This window comes from Erpetoichthys calabaricus, chromosome 7, assembly GCF_900747795.2.
Source record: "Erpetoichthys calabaricus chromosome 7, fErpCal1.3, whole genome shotgun sequence".
Taxonomy (NCBI): Eukaryota; Metazoa; Chordata; class Cladistia; order Polypteriformes; family Polypteridae; genus Erpetoichthys; species Erpetoichthys calabaricus.
The window spans coordinates 25177984-25193329 of record NC_041400.2 but is presented as its reverse complement, the minus strand read 5'-3'; positions in this window follow the sequence as shown (position 1 = coordinate 25193329).

Genomic DNA, 15346 nt, shown 5'->3' with positions numbered 1-15346 from the left:
TTTCATCCAGGATGTCTCTGTACATTGCTGCAGTCATCTTTCCCTTTATCCTGACTAGTCTCCCAGTCCCTGCTGCTGAAAAACATCCCCACAGCATGATGCTGCCACCACCATGCTTCACTGTAGGGATGGTGCCAGGTTTCCTCCAAATGTGACACCTGGCATTCACACCAAAAAGTTCAATCTTTGTCTCATCAGACCAGAGAATTTTCTTTCTCATGGTCTGAGAGTCCTTCAGGTGCCTTTTGGCAAACTCCAGGCGGGCTGCCATGTGCCTTTTACTAAGGAGTGGCTTCCGTCTGGCCACTCTACCATACAGGCCTGATTGGTGGATTGCTGCAGAGATGGTTGTTCTTCTGGAAGGTTCTCCTCTCTCCACAGAGGACCTCTGGAGCTCTGACAGAGTGACCATCGGGTTCTTGGTCACCTCCCTGACTTAGGCCCTTCTCCCCTGATCGTTCATTTTAGATGGCCGGCCAGCTCTAGGAAGAGTCCTGGTGGTTTCGAACTTCTTCCACTTACGGATGATGGAGGCCACTGTGCTCATTGGGACCTTCAAAGCAGCAGAAATTTTTCTGTAACCTTCCCCAGATATGTGCCTCGAGACAATCCTGAAACCGAGGTCTACAGACTATTCCTTTGACTTCATGCTTGGTTTGTGCTCTGACATGAACTGTCAACTGTGGGACCTTATATAGACAGGTGTGTGCCTTTCCAAATCATGTCCAATCAACTGAATTTACCACAGCTGGACTCCAGTTAAGCTGCAGAAACATCTCAAGGATGATCAGGGGAAACAGGATGCACCTGAGCTCAATTTTGAGCTTCATGGCAAAGGCTGTGAATACTTATGTACATGTGCTTTCTCAGTTTTTTATTTTTAATAAATTTGCAAAAATCTCAAGTAAACTTTTTTTATGTTGTCATTATGGGGTGTTGTGTGTAGAATTCTGAGGAAAAAAATGAATTTAATCCATTTTGGAATAAGGCTGTAACATAACAAAATGTGGAAAAAGTGATGCGCTGTGAATACTTTCCGGATGCACTGTATTTGTATGTGTATGTGCATATATCTATGCAATCATTATCCTTGAGATGCTAGAGTAGACAAACATAGTAACAAACTTATCAGGGCTCACAAATTCAACACTAATACACAGGTTTAACCCTAAATAAAGAGATACAGTATATCGATATATCTTTTATTAGAGGATTCACACTGCCCTTGTGACATTCACATGTGCCATTCTGCCAAATTTCAGCTTTTTAACCAAGCTTTTGTTGATGAGTGAGTGCATTATATACATTTAGATGTATACGCATACCAAACTTCAGTAGAGTAATTGTTTCTGTTTATGGGCTGTGTAGTAAATTTACACTTCATACAACTTTTTGTGCAGCTTTCACTGTCAAGGTTCACTTAATAAGCTAAATATAAAGCAGCATTCTTAACTACGAACTTTTATATTATTATTAGGGAACATAATTTGACATTTTTTAAAAATTTTATCATTCTCATGTTTTAGGGGAAATTTAATGGGTTTTAATCAGTCTGTTTTGCTATTAGCCATTGGCAACAATCCACATTTTTCAATTTATTTTCTCTAAAACTGCAGTTAAAAACATACGTATTTTGTTTCCTTTTCATGTGTTTGAAATATTGGCATATTTACTTAATGAGAAACCTAACTGAAAGAACCATTGAAATCTGCAAACAGGAAGTTTGTTTTCATATTTTCCCACTATCATTGATTTCATAAATACACTGAGCCACACTCCACAGTCTGTGTTAATAAATAATAATAATAATAATAATTTTTTGCATTTATATAGCGCTTTTCTCACTACTGAAAGTGCTCAGCAATTGCAGGTTAAGGGCCTTGCTTAAGGGCCCAACAGAGCAGAGTCCCTATTGGCATTTACGGGATTCGAACCGGCAACCTTCCGATTGCCAGTGCAGATCTCTAGCCTCAGAGCCACCACTCCGCCGACATATAAAGCTTCCACTGAGATCATGGAAGGTCCTGGTGGTAAACTAGAACATAAAAATGGCATGTGCTAGTATTGCGAACACATTAGGCAAGCTACCTTATTATCATTTATTAGCATACATATGTAAAAAGTCTGATGCTGCTTCCTTTAACCTATGAAGCTTGACTGCATCAAAAAAGAAAAGGTCTACCTAGCAAGGTTATTATAGTTAACGAAAACTAAAATCAAAACTGAAACTATTATTAAAAAAATATTTTCGTAAACTGATATAATTAACAAAACCAAAATGAAAAACCGAAACTATTGAAGTAGCTGGAAAGACTAATTGAAATAAAATAATAATTTACTAAAAATATTTTTTGTTTTCATTTTTGAATATTTTTGCTATTAGTTTTTAACTTTTAACTCTAAAACTGAAATTCATCTACCATGAGCCGTCCGCACGTATTCATCCATTAAATAGCAGCTGGTGAAGGAGGGCAGGTGTTCAAATAGTATTTGCGGTAACAGAGCAAGCTGAATACGCGCATAAAGTGTGTGAAATAGCAAGCGACTTACGTACCGCCTTTCTTTGCACTGTTGTATATCAAGATGTTATTCAAACACCTGAAAATGGAATGTGTTGGTCAACAAAAACTTTACCATATGGTCAGAAAAATCACAAGTGAGTAACGTTGTTTCGGTTTATTTCTCAGGTGCCTGCTTGTTGTTGACAGTAATTCACCTGCCACTTCACACTTGAAGTACAGAGAAAGTTTAGTAATCATGAAAAAAATTCAACCTCGAGATTTTGATTAATCTTGACGTTTTAGACCTCCCCGAGTCCGAAAATACCATTTTTTGGAATTACGTATGTGTGTGTAAACACGATAACTCAAAAACTGAGCTAGATAGATGGATGAAATTTGGCATGTGGTTGTTACACCAAAATTGTAGATCTGTATTAACTTTTTGGGCCAAATCCATCAACTGGAAGTTTCAGCTTTACTTTTATAATAATAGTTCAATATATTTTATTGATTTGATTTGATTTGTTGTTGATGGTTCTTTAATGTAAATAATATAATCATTGTCTTGCGGTTTATTCCTGAAATATCCATCCCCATATCTGAGTACACAAGAAAGTTTAGGATTTTTGAAAATAAAATGGCACTGATCAAGAGACTGACAAGGTCATCATACAAAATCGGTATATTGTTGCTGACCAACCACTTTTGCTTTAAAAACGTCATTTAACAATGAAGCGATACAAACCTTGTAAAATTACTGAGTTGGCAATGTCTCTACTGAACTACAGTTGGTGGGAGAAGAGAGTCAGCCAAGTGATAAAAAGCTAATCATTTTTTTGTATTTATGCTATATTTATTAATTTATCTTTTTTAGTTAATATCACTCTTAATATCAGATATTGTGAAAATAATCCAATAGCAGAATTATGTTTTAAAATATCTGTCCCCATTTTTTTCAATGTTTCTCACTCTCTCTCTCTCAAAATAGTTGAAATCATCACATTCTTTTTGTTCTTAACATCAGCCATATCATACATATTGCACACCAGGGATTTTTCCTGCCTTGCATCCGAACCTGCTTGGGTAGGCTCCAGTTTCCGGTGATCCTTCTCTGGATAAACAGATTTAGATAATATATATATATATATATATATATATATATATATATATATATATATATATATATATATATATATATATATATTGTTCTTAATCTCAGATGTTATCTCTGTCATTTTGTGCTTGTCCGTACTCTTATTACCTGCTCTTGCTCTGCTCATTATGGGTTTACTGTTCTTATGCATGGGCTATTCAAGTCTCACTGCCACTAACCTTCACACTACAAGCTTGTTTTTCTTTGTTTCCCTCAATACAGCTAGCTGGATTCTACACACTGATTCAAGTCTCAGAGCCCTGTTCTTCCTAAGCCCCTGTGATTTTCATGATCACACCTGTCAGAACATAGTAGACTCTGTTTTCTAATTTTTGATATCTTTTCACGCCTGCAGGTGGCAAAATTCTGTCTATAAATTGTTTGTGCCTGAGATGGAATCAGAGATCAGTATGGCTAGTAGAAAAATAACAAAGCCCAGTATTTGAGATTTTTGAATGCAATATTGAAGGCATTCACTATAAGCACATTGTCATTGGAGCAGGATTTGTTGTGTTCTTTAGACCTGGGGTTGCCAACTCCGGTCCTGGAGGACCACCGTGGCTGCAGGTTTTCATTCTTTCTCTTTTTGTAGTGAGTGCCCTGTTTGTGCTACTAATTAACTTCTTGTGAATTCATTTTAATTGAATTGCTTTTTTAAGATTTGTTCCCCTGACGTTCTTCATTGTTCCTCTGAATTCCTTCATTTCTTTCCTTTAATGGCACCCAAATAGAAATTAAATATGAAGTGAGGGAGCCAACAGAAGACCAACTAAGTCAGGGCCTGAAACTCCAATCAATTTCACACCAACTAGCTGCTTAATGAGGTGCCAATTCTTGTCGTTAATTAAACCAGTTCTTTAATTCTGTGGCTTGTTGCTGCTCTTCAAGAGCAAGTTAATTAAAATTAGTTCAAAAGAAGTTAATTAAGAAAAAGGTGGGAATGAAAACGTGCAGCCACGTTAAAAAAAAAAACCTCACACCTTAAAATTCACCTAAATTTCCGTATAAATTGACCCATTCTGGGCAATAAAATGAAATTTAAAAAGTGCCAACAGTCAGCTTATATTTGTTCAGCACAAATGACATACAAAATATTTTAAAAATTATAAAATTGTGTAAAAATGTTCATATTCAGTACCTGGTTTGATTATGATTGTTTTTATCAGACAAAAACAAAACCAAATAGTAAAGTGTGTTGTGTAGTGTAGTAAGCTTCCACTAACATTAAACTCATATTATATCCAAACCCGTTAAGTATACAGTTCTGTCTCATTGTGACACAAAAACTAAACTCCATTGTAGCTCTTTAACCATACTATAATTACTAAAACTAAAACAGAAACTAATATATATAAAAATAGAAATGTCTTTGTAAAATAAAAACTACATTAAAACTAAAAATACACAATGAAGGAAAACTAAACTGAATTTCCAAGTAAGGTCAGAAAAAATATAGAAATAAAAACAAATATAAAAAGGCAAAACTATAATAACTTTGCTACCTAGTCTGCCACAGTATTCTTACAGTTTGTTTTATCTTAATTACCATTTCAATTTAAATGCCTTACGTAAGTGCATCATTAGGATCAAGTGACCGTGATATAATACATTATACAGATTTGTGGCAAAGCACATATGCAAAAACTAAAACTGTTAAGTTTAACTTTAACAAGACAAATTTTGAGTCCATGAAGCAAAGATTAACAGGGATAAACTCAGACCTTTTAAGTGTGTAGGCAGTTTAACAGGTAAAATAATTTTGCATATAATGTAGGGCAAGTTCGTCCTGAAATTTAGAAGCAGCTAGAACTCAGCTCTAGATAACTAAGGACGCAAAAAAAGCTACAAAGGATATATATATAACAAAGATAGCTGAGATACAAGATGAATAACTCTAGGACTAACTCTAGGATGGTTAAAAAGGATATTAGGAAAGCTAAAAAGCAATGAGAGAGAAATATTACAAAAAAGGTGAAAGATGACTCAAAGAGGTTCTTTCATTATTTTAGTAGTAAAAAAATGGTCAAGGAGTAAGTTAAATATATCAGGAACACAGTGTGCAAATTACAACATTCAATAATGAAATTGTGCTCTCAAATTTGCATTTTTCTTAAGTTTAACCTCCCAGCATTAGCAGGGACTATAAAGGGAGAATGTTGTAAGGCTGGAAATCATAGAGTAATGCAGGATTAAAAAGGCTGAAATCAACCCAATCACTGGGGACAGATAACATCTATCCTTTGCTTAACGAGCTTAGAGCGTCTATATATAAAGCCTTTGTATATATTTTTCATTTTGCACACTGGGGAAGTTCTTAAGGACTGGAAGCTAGCAAACATTTTTCTGTTATTTAAAAAGAACAATTCGCTTGACCCAACCAACTATACTGTAGTTGCACTATAAATAAAAACAGTCTAAATCAGCATTTCCCAAACTATGGGTCGCGAGCGAATGTTGAGTGGGCCCTGAAACATAAGACGATATTCCGACCGATCGGGCTAACAGCCGGACGTCTTTTGTTTTTGTGACATTCTTTATCACGTTGTGTTGTGTTCGTTAGCATATGCCCTTATAATCTTTTTAAAAACAATTATTAACGTTGGGCGGCACGGTGGCGCAGTGGGTAGCGCTGCTGCCTCGCAGTTGGGAGATCTGGGGACATGGGTTCGCTTCCCGGGTCCTCCCAGCGTGGATTTTGCATGTTCTCCCCGTGTCTGCGTGGGTTTCCTCCGGGCGCTCCGGTTTCCTCCCACAGTCCAAAGACATGCAGGTTAGGTGGATTGGCGATTCTAAATTGGCCCTAGTGTGTGCTTGGTGTGTGGGTGTGTTTGTGTGTGTCCTGCGGTGGGTTGGCACCCTGCCCAGGATTGGTTCCCTGCCTTGTGCCCTGTGTTGGCTGGGATTGGCTCCAGCAGACCCCCGTGACCCTGTGTTCGGATTCAGCGGGTTGGAAAATGGATGGATTATTAACGTTTGAATATAATAATGGAAAAGTGGTTGAAACGGATAGCAAAAACTACGTCGCCGCCGCCGGTTGATTGTGATGAAAAGACAGAAGATGTTCTTATAAATGACAAAAGTGGCACTGAGGCTGACTTCCAAGCTCCCTCAACGAGTTCGCATGAATCGAAACGACGGAAAGTTGTAAGAAAATATGACCCTGAATATCTAAAACTAGGATTCACTTGGAATCATGATACGATAGATCCGCGTCCTCAATGCGTGATTTGCTACGAAATATTAGCGAACATAAGTATGCGCCCAAGTAAGTTGACGCGTCATATAGAAACGAAGCATTCCCATTTTACAAATAAGACAGATTTTTTTCAAAGAAAATTGTTGGATATGAAATCTTCAAAAAATATTGTTTCACATTTCATTAATATTAATGAAAATGCTGTATATGCCTCGTACCTCATTAGCTTAAGGATCGCCAGAGCAGGAAAGCCTCATACCATTGGCGAAGATTTAGTGTTACCATCAATTAAAGATGCTGTTGGAGCGATGTTTGGAGAAAAAGAAGTGAAGGAAATCGAGCGCATACCACTGTCCAATAATACTGTTGCACGACGAATCGACGAAATGGCTGAATGGGCAGAGGACGAATTAATCCGGAGGGTAGTTTGTAGTAAATATTATATGCTACAACTAGATGAGTCTACTGACGTGCAAGGCCTATCTCAACTACTTGTTTTTGTGCGTTATATATGGCAAAACGATGCGCATGAAGATATCTTGTTCTGCAAGCCAATTAGTCGTGGAACGGCCGAGGAAATTTTCAATGCAATTGATTCCTATATAAAAGAGAAAGGTTTACAGTGGAAGAACTGTTTCGGTATATGCACTGACGGTGCGCGGGCTATGTGCGGGAAAAATAGCAGTGTCGTTACAAGAGTTCTTAAACAAAGCCCCTGTGCTTTGTGGACACACTGTAGCCTTCACAGAGAAGCACTGGTTTCAAAAGCATTACCTAATGATTTCAAAACAGTACTAAATACAGCTGTGAAAATTGTAAATTATATTAAAACAAAACCCTTACAAGCACGTTTATTTCAAAAGCTGTGTGAAGAAATGGGTAGTCTTCATACATCTCTTCTTCTGCATACGGAAGTACGTTGGTTATCCAGGGGGAAAGTACTGACACGATTAGTGGAATTACGCAATGAAGTTACAATTTACTTGGAAGGAAAAACTGAATATATTGAATCTCTACTGGACAAAGAATTCATTCTCAAGCTCACATACTTGGCGGATATTTTTTTCGAAATTAAACGAACTCAATTTGTATTTGCAAGGTTCAAACGAATCAGACATTTTTGTAGTTCACGATAGAATTCGAGCGTTTATGAAAAAGCTGATGTTGTGGAAAAGTTGTATTGAGGATGGCAAGTATGATTGTTTTGAAACTCTTGAAACTTTTATTATAGAAAACCAAGTGCAGCCAAAGACGAACGTACTGTCTGCAATTTCCACTCATTTATCATTGTTAAAAAATAACTTTGATGCCTATTTCGGGGAAGACATGAAAAAGCTTGACTCGTTGAATTGGATTTGTAACCCATTTCAAGACCGCCTACCAAGTAGTATGTCAACAAAAGCAAGTGAAGAACTCATTGATTTATCAGAAGATACGTCACTGAAAAATAGTTTCAATCGCAAGCAGTTAATGAAATTCTGGCACTCAGTTGCTGGGAACTATCCTTGCCTGTTTGATGAAGCTATAAAAGTCCTCCTCCCCTTCAGTACCTCATATCTATGTGAGGCCGGATTTTCAGCTATGATCAGCATTAAAACTAAATACCGAAATAAATTGGACGTATCAAACTCACTGCGATTAAAAGTAACTAAAATTGAAGTTGATGCTAAAGCTGTAATGATAAAAAATAGGAAACAAATACACCCTTCTCATTGAAATAACAGTCCTTGTAGGTATTTAAGTAATAAAAAATTGTAACTTAAAGTTGTTTTTTTTTCTTATTTGAAAAGTCCTTCATTCATATTGGTGACGCTTAAATTTCCATAGTGACTGTTTGTGAGCTAAAGTACAATATATGTTGTCTGTGATGATAACAAATTAATGTCAAATGAAAAAAATACTTTAAACAAAATAAACAGCCCGAACAAATAAGACACCATTAAGTAGTTCCGCGACTCGCTACTAGGGAATCTGAGCGTTACCAATATTTTATGCCCCCTTTTTAAGACGGCTAAGAGGTGGGTCCCGAATTTGGCAGTTTTTGTTAGGTGGGTCGGAGCCCAGTCAAGTTTGGGAACCACTGGTCTAAATACATTAAATTTATATTTTAATCCATATTAATATTTTGTACAGGTTTTATTAGTTTAAGAAAGTATATATATTAAAGGAATTTTATTAATTTTAGTTTATTATGATCACTGAACAGTAAGGCTACAGAATTTAATTTTGTAAATAAAAATTAATAGGTTACACATGTGGTTACAGTTTAATTATAAAAATACTAGGGCTGCTAATCTAATCTAATGAAATTTTTAAATTAAAATTAACTGCATATTAATTAAAATGTATTATCTCCTTCAGGCATGTTAATATTTTTCTATAAAGCAGAAATAACTCTGATTCATTTCAAAACAGTTTTAATAATCACTTGTCTATGTATATTAAATTATTCTAGTTATTTTATTGAACAGTTTTGTGTAACAGAAACAAAGCCCAATGACCACCAAACATGATCAGGGGTTCCTATAAAATTTGGGAAAACCGATAGGGTTTGAACTGTTGTATTGCAACACAACATGCAAAAAGCAATTACAATTACACAAGCAATTAAATATTAAAAAACAGAAACATTCAATCATGGTTCAGCTTTTGTGCACAGTCAGCACTATTAAAGCTCAGGTTCTGCTTAACTACATGAGTCAGCTCTGCAGCTGTTACCTGAAGTGGAGTCATTTTTTAGATTGCAAGTTTGTACAGATTTGGCTTTTAAATAGCAAAGGATAGGCTGAAAAAAACTTCTAAATATGTATCTGATAGGGTAATTTATTTAGAAATTTTGTCATAGAATGTATAATTTATAAACGTGCATAATATCCACAGAATCAGACATTATCTGACTGAGTATGCAGTACAACTTTTGGCCCAGCATGGCTATCATCTTGTCACATTTGGAATACTGCAACTCAGTACTAGCAGGAGGATCTGCATGTGCCATCAAACCACTGCAGTTGGTCCAAAATGCAGCTGTCCATCTTGTTTTCAACCATCCAAGATGTCCTTTCTTCACTTCGCCACATTGACTCCCTGTAGCAGCATGCATTAAGTTCAGAACTTTGCTTATTGCCTGCTACTTGGTCAGTAGGTGCTATGCTCCTTCTTGCCCACTCAGGTCTATAAGTAAACAATGTCTGGTGATGCCTCATCTGTATGGAACTAAATTTTAATCCAGACTCTTTTCATATGGAGCTTGTAATTAGTGCAATGAGCTGCCCACCGCCATTCAAATTGTTGACTCCCTCAAAGTGTTTAAGAAGTGATTTGAAACCCTACTGTTCTGTGGATATCTGTGAAATTGTTAATGAACGTTTTTTTGCTCTATGAGTATCTGTCATTTTTTTAACTGATCATTTTTGTTATGCTATCTTTGTAGCTCTTCACTTGATGTGATTAGAATTGATATCCTCTCCTGCTACACTTCTTCAAAATAGTCCTTACTCTGATGTTACTCAATTATGTCTACCTCCTTTGGATAAAGGCGTCTCCTAAGCAAGTAAATGTATTTATAAATATAAAATATATCTACCTAACTATCTTAACGTTCAGCCCAAAAAATAGAAATGTTAAGATCAAGTGGCACTGATTACTGACTACTTTTATTGGTTGCAGTATAATATGTATAATGTAGGCTAACAAACAATTTAATTAAACAGTATACCATTTCTGCTTGGGAGAAGCGTGAGTGAGGTATAAGGAATCAAGCAAATCCACTCTTGCATCATCAGAGCTGCTTTGACATAGGTAGCACCTGCACCATGCTGTTTCAGGGCAGATATTGCACCATGGGTGGCCAGAAAAGCTCAACAGCAAGCGTACTCATGGCCAGGGACAGGACTGACCCAAAAACATTCTGCTTTGGACAATGACTTACACCTCGACTGTCTCTTACATTTCATGAGCAGAATTATATTAGCCGACATCAACATCAACAACATTTATTTATGTAGCACATTTTCATACATATAATGTAGCTCAAAGTGCTTTACATGATGAAGTTAAAGAAAAAATGACAAAATAAACAATTAAAATTAGGGAACACTAATTAACATATAATAAAATTAAGGTCAGATGGTCAGGGTGGACACAAAAAACAAAAAAAAAACTCCAGACACTGGAGAAAAAAATAAAATCTGCAGGGGTTTCGAGGCCCTGAGACCACCCAGCACCCTCTAGGCATTCTACCTAACATAAATAACCTCAATCAGTCCTCATTGTATTCAAGGTTCTCATGGAAGGAGTTGATGATGACGGTCACATGGACTTCTGGCCTTTAATCCATCAATGTAGGGACATCATGGTGCTTTGATCAGGTGGTGGTGGCGCAGATCGCCACCACAGAAAACCGGGAAAAGAACAGAAGAGAGAGTAGGGGTTAGTATGGATTATGGAGCCACCATGAATAGTAATGATAATTAATTGAATATACAGAGCATCAGGATTAAACTAAGATGAAGCTGTGAGAAAGCCATGTTAAAGTAATGAGTTTTCAGCAGTTTTTTAAAGTGCTCCATCGTATCAGCCTGGTGAATTCCTATCGATAAGCTATTCCAGATTTTAGGTGCATAACAGCAGAAGGCCACCTCACCACTTCTTTTAAGTTTAGCTCTTGGAATTATAAGTAGACACTCATTTGAAGATCCAAGGTTACAATTTGGAGGGTAAGGTGTCAGAGATTCCGAAATATAACATGGAACAAGATTATTTAAGGCTTTGTAAACCATAAGCAGTATATTAAAGTCAATTCTGAATGACACAGGTAACCAAAGTAGTGACATCAAAACTGGAGAAATGTGCTCAGATTTTCTTTTTCTAGTTAGGATTCTATCAGCTCCATTCTGCACTACTTGCAATCGATTGATATCTTTTTTGGGTAGTCCTGAGAGGAGTGCGTTACAGTAATCTAGTCGACTGAAAACAAAAGCGTGAACTAATTTCTCAGCATCTTTCAATGATATAAGAGTTCTAACATTTGCTATACTTCTTAAGTGAAAAAATGGTGTCCTAGTGATCTGATTAATATGTGATTTAAAATTCCGGTCACAGTCAACAATTACCCCTAAATTCTGGGAAGTCTGGGAAGACCCCTGTATCTAATGACAAGTTTACTATGTCAAGAATACTATCAATTAGCACACCCGATACTTCTTTGAAAAACCTTGTTTGTATTGGATCAGGGACGCAGGTGGAGGGCCTCAGTTGAGAAATTATTTTGTATAAATCAGGTAAATCTATCCTGGTGAAAGAATTTAATTTGTTTATAATGGAGTACTGGAGCTTAAGAGGATCAGTGTTGGGGATATGTACTATATTATTTCTAATATCATTAGTTTTTTGATTGAAAAATACAGCAATAACCTCACAAGTTTCACTGGAAGTATTTTGGAGGCATTCCATTGAGTTACCTGGGTTTAGCAGACGATCGGTCGTAGAGAATAAGACTCTGGGATTACTAGCATTGTTATTTATAATTCTAGAGAAATAGCAGCGCCTCTCAAGACGGACTATGTTGTTGTATCACTGCATGTAGCCTCTTGCTCTGAATGTGTGACTTTATTTATTTATTTATTTTTATATATATATATATATATATATATATATATATATATATATATATATATATATATATATTGTGATGGATGGTCGGCTTCCTATTCCGGCCCTCACCCCCAGGCCGCCAGGAGGAGCTCTCCCAACAGCATGGACGAGCCCCGAATTCCAGCAGGGCCTCATGGACTATGTAGTTTTTATGCACAGCCCTGCTGGATACCTTGGGGACCACTGGGAGTCGCTGTCGGGAGGCCCAGGGTCTCATATATGCCCTATAACCCGGAAGTGCATCATAATCCCGGGACAGGAAGAAATGACGTGCTTTCGGGGTGAAGACAAGGACTGTTTACCCTGACCCGGAAGGAATAAGGAATTGTGGACTGTTGGGCAGGAACACCTCCAGGTCAGGGTGTATAAAGGACACTGGGAAAGCCCAGTACACGGAGCTGAGCTGGGAGGTAGGGTGGCGAAGTGTCTGGGAGAAGAGGATTGGTATTTGTGATAGTGTTTATTGAGTACAGTGATCCCTCGCTATATCGCGCTTCGCCTTTCGCGGCTTCACTCTATCGCGGATTTTATATGTAAGCATATTTAAATATATATCGCGGATTTTTTGCTGGTTCGCGGATTTCTGAGGACAATGGGTCTTTTAATTTCTGGTACATGCTTCCTCAGTTGGTTTGCCCAGTTGATTTCATACAAGGGACGCTATTGGCAGATGGCTGAGTAGCTACCCAACTTACTTTTCTCTGTCTCTCTTGCGCTGACTTTCTCTGATCCTGACGTAGGGGGTGTGAGCAGGGGGGCTGTTCGCACACCTAGACAATACGGACGCTCGTCTAAAAATGCTGAAAGATTATCTTCACGTTGCTACCTTCTGTGTGCAGCTGCTTCGTGAAGCGACATGCTGCACGGTGCTTCACATACTTAAAAGCTCAAAGGGCACCTATTGATTTTTCACTGTTTTGTTTTTCTCTGTCTCTCTCTCTCTCTCACCCTGCTCCTGACGGAGGGGGTGTGAGCTGCCGCCTTCAACAGCTTTGTGCCGCGGTGCTTCGCATACTTAAAAGCCAAACAGCCCTATTGATTTGTTTGCTTTCCTCTCTGTTTCTAACTTTCTGTGCTCCTGACACGCACTCCTTTGAAGAGGAAGATATGTTTGCATTCTTTTAATTGTGAGACGGAACTGTCATCTCTGTCTTGTCATGGAGCACAGTTTAAACTTTTGAAAAAGAGACAAATGTTTGTTTGCAGTGTTTGAATAACGTTCCTGTCTCTCTACAACCTCCTGTGTTTCTGCGCAAATCTGTGACCCAAGCATGACAATATAAAAATAACCATACAGTAATCCCTCCTCCATCGCGGGGATTGCGTTCCAGAGCCACCCGCGAAATAAGAAAATCCGCGAAGTAGAAACCATATGTTTATATGGTTATTTTTACCTGACGGGTCCTGCGGAAACCAGAGCCGAGATCGACATAGTGAGAGAACGGGGGCTTAGGCACAAACAGAGCAGTGAACGGATGACTGTACTGGAGCCTGAAGCAACCCATCGTATGTCGGAGGTATGTGTCGCGACAAAACCCGAGGCGCAAGGAACTGTGTTTTCTTCTTTTACAGAAGCCGAGCGATTCGGGTTACCCTATGAGAAAGACACATGCCTCATACCTTGGCAAGATGGCCGCGAAGACGAGGAGTCTACTGAATTACAGCTGGGGAGCCTATTCGTTGACGACGATCACATGGACTATCCTGGTGCAGGCTGGGTAAAACGTCATCAAAATACAAAATCTCCTGACCAGGAAGGGATCTGTTTATTCGCCGACACATGTCGCATGACCTCGCGCGGTGGATGCCTGGAAGGAGAAGGTCAATTGCGATCTGTCGGTGAGGTCGTCTTCTCCAGGACGAATCCGAACTCCTTGAAGGGGAAGGGGGAGGCGAGCGAAGCATCGCCGAATTTAAATAAAGAGAAAGAGGGGCGGGATGTGACCGAAGGGTCTGCCGTTAAAGAAAAAAAGGCAGATCTCAGTCGGCTCGGAGCAGCCAGCCGTCCCTCTAAAGACTCCAACACCCGAGAGCCTTTGCGCGACCCAGCCGAACACGTGTCCAGAGGGGATGTGCTCATTGGCTCTCGGCCAGTAGGTAAGGCGAAAGCGGAAACAGACTTACCTCCGGCCGAATTAAATAACATTTTGGACATGCAGGATCTCGAGAAGTTGCTCGAGCCCGTGAATCGTCTCTTGCAGGGATTACAGGAACTGAAGGAACGCGTGGAGGAGCTGGGAGCTACAGCCGAGGCGCCGCTGAAAGGACTACTGGAATACCTGCGGTGATTAGGCCAAGAAGCCCCAGTCTTGATTGATTCAGCAGTACAGGTAAGCCGTACCGTATATAATAAAGGGACACAGTGCGATCCGGCCCCGCGGTTAATAAGTAGCGGGTGCCAAAGTGCTGTGTGCCTGACAGTAGAGCATGGTATGGTAACCAAAAGGTCGGGGGAAGGAACGAACGAGCCGGGGCAAGCGTATGATGCGGCCTCCCGGAGCGAATCGAACCTCCAGACCCCGGAGCGATACGGTGCTGATGACGCCGCCTCCTAAGAACCATAAATCAAAGGGCGTGCAGACAGCAAAGGGGCTCTCTTTTTCCAGTAGAGAGTCCCCAGCTGTGCCCAAGCCCCACAGTAAGCAGGAGATCCCCAAAGTAAAACGCGAGTGTCCTGACAGGATGGAGAAACGGGCTGAGAGCAGCGAGGCGGCCATAAAACCCCACTTGGCGGAGGAAAGGGCAGAGTTGACAGAATTCCCGAGATGTTTCCGGTCTCGGGGAGAAAGACAACCGGGAGGACGACGGCGGTGTTACAACTGTCATCAGCCGGGCCACGTTTGG